This window comes from Phocoena sinus, chromosome 3, assembly GCF_008692025.1.
Source record: "Phocoena sinus isolate mPhoSin1 chromosome 3, mPhoSin1.pri, whole genome shotgun sequence".
Taxonomy (NCBI): Eukaryota; Metazoa; Chordata; class Mammalia; order Artiodactyla; family Phocoenidae; genus Phocoena; species Phocoena sinus.
Genome location: NC_045765.1, coordinates 101,963,131 through 101,970,686, shown reverse-complemented (window position 1 = coordinate 101,970,686; position 7,556 = coordinate 101,963,131).

Genomic DNA, 7,556 nt, shown 5'->3' with positions numbered 1-7,556 from the left:
TGATGTCCCATTTAATGACATACAACATAACTTAATCCTGGTGTCATTCTCAGCACAAATATCTAGGCATTGGGAAGCAACCCAAGTCTTGTCTGGCCACAGTTATGCATGTTGTATTTTATTCAGCAAATTTATTTTAGTAAACATAGGTCTAAAGATTTCACACCATTGTAGTTTGGAAAGGAGAGTTTCTCTCAGTTCTCTGTGCCTTTTTTCGTATTAATTTTTTGGTACGTTGTAGCTGAACTTTTTTCAGCCTGTATTTTAAAATACCTGTTCATCCTTTTTTTCTACTGCTTCATAAGGTGAACTCATTTATATGATAAACTCCCAATTCCATAATATTTCATTTCCATTTAGAGCAAGAGTTCTCAGATGACATAGCTTTGAACTAGTGATACCATTGTTCTGTTTGGTTGGTTTACCATTTTAGTTGGTTTAATTCTCAGTACCCCCGTTTCTAACCACTAACTAATGTAGAACAGCATCTTCACTTGAGCATTTTAAAAGATACTTAATTCAGAGACCCCTCTACCTAGCTGTTTGTTTTATCTTCCCCTTCTATCAAACTAAGTTATTAAAGGAGACAGACTATTTTTAACATGGTAAATATTTTGAAGCGAACTACTTAAAAACAGTTACAGGGTAAATTCGCCCGCCCCCCCCCCCCAACTTTTATGGATTGTTTCACCTTCAAAGCTTTCTATTTAATCTTAAAAGCATTTTTTGGTCAATTTTTTTGTTCAAATTTTTAAATGGGAAATATAGAATTTGGTCATTTTTTTGGTGGACATTTTCCACAATCTCAGAAGAAATTTTAAGGTTATGGACATAAAGTATGTATATAATCCCTGATTTCTTGGTTATATATATGTATATATATATTATTTAATTTATGCATATAATATATATACACATCTACATACACAGAAATACACTCTATATTAATATTTTTGTCTGTACTATATTTATGGTCTGTATACTATGCATACATTATATAATGAATATTTGTACTGTATGTATCATATAAACTATAAATACTATGTTTATATGTGCATATATATAGTATAGTCCTAAATAATTGATAAATACTTGTTGATGTTTTAATATTCTGAATTAAAGAGTGTAGTTAGTTCCTTTAGGAAAATTGGCAATAAAAGTAGTGTCTGAAAAAAGAATATTATCATTTGAATTATGCTTTAGGAAAAAACCAAGCCGTTATGTTCAGTAAATAAACAGCAACAGTATAATATATATTAAAATTTCCTTCAGATAAGGGAAAACATGTACCTTGAAAAGACATTGAATTTTAAGTAGTCTCCATCCTTATCTTCTTATCATGCTGCCAAAATATGCTTCCTAAGTCACACAATACTACCTGACAGTTCTTGGACATCACACATTTTTGTAGTTCAGTAGCTTTGTAAATGATGGTTTTGTTACCTGGTGAGATCCTGCTTCTATCCCAAGGTTTTCCTCAAATTTCCTTTGTTCTGTGAAGTGATAACCTTTGGCTCCCGTAACACTTTGCACATATCTCTATTATTACCACACTGTGTCACTTTCCTAGTTTTCTATCCTCCCCATTAGGCCCAATGTACTTTTAGGCATTCGTTATTGGCAGAGAACTTGGGCAAAAATATCTGAAACTCTGACAAATACATATTGGCTGTAAGTTATGAAAAAAATATATCAGTATCAATGAATATTAAAATGCCTGTAAAATAATCACAAGCAAATGTAACTCAGCTCATATGTAGTTGTGTGAATTCTATTTAATGTGAGATGTGAGTGTATTTTAATGTTTTATATGGATCTAAGTGGATCTATAGATTTATATGGTCAGGTGGATCTAGAAAACTGAGTGACTAGAGCCTGATAAGGTCTTAAGTTGGCTCTGTGACCCCACTACATTTTGAGAGCAAGAATTGTGTATTATTCACTTTTATAGTTCCAAAGGTAAGTGGCAGTGACTAGGATATAGCATGTGTGTAAATATGGTGATGAAATTCCTGGAAGTTATAAATAATCTGTAAGTATTACCTAGCTGAATAAAAGTCTGTATTAAATAAATGTAACCCAAGAGGCAGTATATCATAGTGGTTAAGAGTGTGACTCTGAAGACCTGGATTTGAGATGCACTTCTGTCTCTTACTGGAGGGGTGACTCAGGGTGTCATGTATCTCCCTAAACATTAAATTCTCTCCTCCATCAAAGGGTAATAGTAGTAAATATCTCTTAGGATTGTCATGAGGATTAAATGACATAATACATGTTGAACACTTAGAATGGCATGGCATGAGGAAAGGTTCCAATAAAATTTGACTTATTGTTATTATTATTATTATTTTTTGTGTTGGTACGTGGACCTCTCACTGTTGTGGCCTCTCCCTTTGCGGAGCACAGGCTCCGGATGCGCAGGCTCAGCGGCCATGGCTCATGGGCCCAGCTGCCCGGCAGCATGTGGGACCTTCCCAGACCGGGGCACGAACCCGTGTCCCCTGCATCGGCAGGCGGATTCTCAACCACTGTGCCACCAGGGAAGCCTTATTGTTGTTATTATTACCATAAACTAGGCAGAGGTAGCTTTAACATAAATGACTACATCTATAATATTTAAATCTTGAAATAGCTTTAAGTCTTAGCCAAATTTAAGGAGAGTAGAGATAGAAGAGGTCACAGTGTACAACTTTCTCTAAATTCTTAATTCTTAGAAGCAACAGATTGTAAAAAAAAAAAAAAAAAAAGCTGGAATAAGTCAGATTTTGAGGCTCTATGTAAATTTTTAAAAAGTGATGGTGATAAAAGCTTTCTTATTCTCAAGATAACATGCATGAAAACAATTTGTGATTCAGGATAGCAATACGGGTATGCCTTTAAGCCAACTAACTCTTTGTGACACATTGTCCTTGCTTTCTAAAGTAGGCCTCATCTCACTTTTAATGTGTGAAAGGAGAGATTATTCAACACAGTGGTAGACACATTTTTGTTCTCAAGAACACTGCGATATCATTAATCTTCTGGCACGCCTGCAAAGGCGGGTTATGTGACTGCTAGTCTTTTGCAAGGCTATAAATAAAGTTTAAAGACAGAAAGAGACAGAAAGAAAAGATGTTTTCCTGAAGCCTCTATTGCCACAGTACGGACCACATTAAGGGTGCAATAACTTACCAGTAATAACACTTTTAAAATTCTCTTTATGGGTTTTCAACATCTATCTAGAAAAATCCAGCCTAAAAATAGAATTTGATCTTGTAACACAGCCTTCTCAAATTGGGTTATCCTAAACACTGTCCTCACAGAATAGTCACATCTCATTATGTTAGAGCCATATTTCTGGGTATATCAATGCTTTATCATGTATATCACATGCTTAGCCCTCCTGGGGGATACTGCTACACACATTCATGTAGTAGGGTGTGTGTGTGTTAATGAAATGTTTCCTCATAGATGGAAATGCTTCAGTAAAAATAATGGTTTTTGCCTCTTTGGCTTTTGAAATGTAAAGTAAAACAAAGAAAAAATTTCCCTCATTTTTAATGTTAGGAATTTTATTCTACTTGATAGTCTAAATAGACCCAAGTCTCATAATTATCCATGTTTAAAAGTTGAGTCACATTTGTTTTTATTTGAAAGTACTCTCAGTAATAGTGTTTGCATGCTAAATGATGATAGAGCATCATGGATTATTATTACACATAATATGAACTTAATTTTCCCATCAAATTGTAATAGGTAGTAACAGTTTTTGGTCATAGCAAAGGCCTCTTTCTGATGGTTCTTAAAACTCCTACTGACTTCATGAGAACATCAGGTAGAAATCAATTAACATGCCAAAGGTTGTTGTGTAGAGCTGTTTTTATTCCAACCTATAGAGCTAAAAAGAAAAAAACCTAATAAAAACCCCCAATTTGCTTGTACTCTAATTATCTCTTGCCATACAGACTTGGAAGATTTTTTTTTTCATAATGTTTTGGAACTTGGGCCTTCCAAACAGTTTGTATGTGACAAACTAAAGACACGCAATTAGAACCTCTTTGCTATTCAGTTTTCAAGAGATATGTGTTGCTAATTAAGAATCAACATCTCTGGCAGTTTTTCAGGTTGAGTAAACCTTTAGATTCAGGACAGCCAGCTGACTCTGCACACTCATAACTGGGCTTCTTGTGGCTCTTTGCTCAGCCCTCTGAATTTTAGAGGCCTCATCTGGGGACTGGTGCTGGGAGTCATTTCTCTACTGGTCTTTGCATGTGGTTCCACTCTCACAGAACTCACATCTGGGGAGCTCATTACATTCTGTAACAGATTAGTATGTTCCGTGTTCCAGGAAGTTGGAATTAGTCATCCAAGCAGCATAGAAGTGGAGTGTCCATGCCATTTTCTCAAAGAGCTAGAAAACAGAACTGGATCTTCTCAAGACAGAAAATAGAATCCTTAGGAACCAGCATGGCCTTTGGGGACCAAGTCTTGACCATCATGAGGACAATGATATTGTTAGCTATCTTCAATAAGGTTTCAAAACTCATTGCAAATTTGGATTTAGGGGATGGTAATCAACTATTTTTTATCAAAGTATAGTTGACTTACAATATTGTGTTAGTTTCAGGTGTACAGCAAAGTGATTCAGTTTTATACATATATTTTTTCAGATTATTTTCCATTATATGTTATTATAAGATATTGAATGTACTTCCCTGTGCTATACAGTAAATCCTTGTTTCTTATCTATTTTATGTATAGTAGTTTGTATCTGTTAATCCCATACTCCTAATTTATCCCTCCCTTCCCCTTTTTCCCTTTGGGAAAAATTTTTCTTTTTTTTTTTAAATTAATTTTTTATTGGAGTGTAGTTGCTTTACAATGTTGTGTTAGTTTCTACCGTGCAGCAAAGCGAATCATCTATGCATATACATATATCCCCTCTTTTGGATTTCCTTCCCACTTAGGTCACCACAGTGCATTAAGTTGAGTTCCCTGTGCTATATAGTATGTTCTCATTAGTTGTCTATTTTATACATAGTATCAATAGTGTATATGTGTCAATCCCAATCTCCCAGTTCCTCCCACCTCTCCCTCTTTCGCCCTTAGTATCCATACATTTGTTCTCTATGTCTGTGTCTCTTTTTCTGCTTTGCAAATAAGATCATCTATACCATTTTTCTGGATTCCACATATATGCGTTAATATATGATACTTGTTTTTCTGGCTTACTTCACTTTGTATGACACTCTCTAGGTCCATCCATGTCTGTACAAATGACCCAATTTCATTCCTTTTTATGGCTGAGAAATATTCCATTGTATATATGTATCACTTCTCCTTTATCCATTCCTCTGTTGATGGACATTTAGGTTGCTTCCATGTCCTGGCTATTGTAAATAGTCCTGCAATGAAGTTTGGGGTGTATGTGTTTTTTGAATTATGGTTTTCTCTGGGTATATGCCCAGTAGTGGGATTGCTGGGTTGTATGGTAGTTCTAATTTTAGTTTTTAAGGAACCTCCATACTGTTTTCAATAGTGGCTGTATCAATTTACATTACCACCAACAGTGCATGAGGGTTTCCTTTTATGCACACCCTCTCCAGCATTTATTGTTTGTAGATTTTTTTTGGTGATTGCCATTCTGACTGGTTTGAGGTGATGCCTCACTGCAGTTTTTTAAAAATAAATTTATTTATTTATATTTTATTTTTGGCTGCGTTGGGTCTTCATTGCTGTGCACAGGCTTTCTCTAGCTGCAGCAAGTGGGGGGCTACTCTTCGTTGTGGTGCGTGGGCTTCTCACTGCGGTGGCATCTCTTGTTGTGGAACATGGGCTCTAGGCATGCGGGCTTCAGTAGTTGCTACATGCAGGCTCAGTAGTTGTGGCTTGCAGGCTCTAGAGTTCAGGCTTAGTAGTTGTGGTGCATGGGCTTGGTTGCTCCGTGGCATGTGGGATCTTCCTGGACCAGGGCTCGAACCCGTGTCCCCTGCATTGGCAGGCGGATTCCTAACCACAGTGCCACCAGGGAAGTCCTTATTGTAGTTTTGATTTGCACTTCTGTAATAATTAGTGATGTTGAATCTGTAGATTGCTTTGGGTAGTATAGTCATTTTCACAATGTTGATTCTTCCAGTCCAAGAACGTGGTGTATCTCTCATCTGTTTGTGTTGTCTTTGATTTCTTGCATCAGTATCTTGTAGTTTTCTGCTTACAGGTCTTTTGCCTCCTTAGGTTGGTTTATTCCTAGGTATTTTAACTTTTCGTTGCATTGGTAGATGGGATTGTTTCTTAATTTCTTTTTCTTTTTTTTTTACATCTTTATTGAAGTATAATTGCTTTACAATGGTGTGCTAGTTTCTGCTTTATAACAAAGTGAATCAGTTATACATACATATATGTTCCCATATCTCTTAATTTCTTTTTCTGATCTTTCATTGTTAGTGTATAGGAATGCAAGAGATTTCTGTGTATTAATTTTGTATCCTGCAATTTTAAATTCAATGATTAGCTCTAGTAGTTTTCTGGTGGCATTTTTAGGATTTTCTAGGTATAGTATAATGTCGTCTGCAAACAGTGACAGTTTTACTTCTTTTCCAATTTGGATTCCTTTTATTTCTTTTTCTTCTCTGATTGCCATGGTTAGGACTTCCAAAACTATGTTGAATCAAAGTGGCAAGAGTGGATGCCCTTGTTTTGTTCCTGATCTTAGAAGAAATATTTTCAGTTTTTCACCATTGAGAATAATGTTTGCCAAATATGGCCTTTATTATGTTGAGGTAGGTTCCCTCTATGTCCACTTTCTGGAGAGTTTTTATCATAAATGGGTGTTGAACTTTCGTGAAAGCTTTTTCTGCATCTCTTGAGGTGATCATGTGGTTTTTATTCTTCAGTTTGTTAATATAGTGTTTCACATTGATTGATTTGTGTATATTGAAGAATCCTTGCATCCCTGGGATAAATCCCACTTGATCATGGTGTATGATCCTTTTACTGTGTTGTTGGATTCAGTTTGCTAGTATTTTGTTGAGGATTTTTGCGTCTATGTTCATTAGTGATGTTGGCCTGTAATTTTCTTTTTTTGTGATGTCTTTGTTTGGTTTTGGTATCAGGGTGATGGTCACCTCATAGACTGAGTTTGAGAGTGTTCCACCTCTACAATTTTTGGAAGAGTTGGAGAAGGATGGGTGTTAGCTCTTCTCTAAATGTTTGATAGAATTCACCTGTGAAGCCTTCTGGTCCTGGACTTCTGTTTGTTGGAAGGTTTTTAATCACAGTTTCAATTTCATTACTTGTGATTGGTCTGTTCATATTTTCTGTTTCTTCCTGGTTTAGTCTTCGAAGGTTGTACTTCTCTAAGAATTTGTCCATGTCTTCCAGGTTGTCCATTTTATTGGCATAGAGTTGCTTGTAGTAGTCTATTATGATCCTTTGCATTTCTGTGGTGTCAGTTCTAATTTCTCCTTTTTCATTTCTAATTTTATTGATTTGAGCCCTCTCCCTTTTTTTCTTGATGAGTCTGGCTAAAGGTTTATCAATTTTGTTTATCTTCTCAAAGAACCAACTTTTAGTTTTAT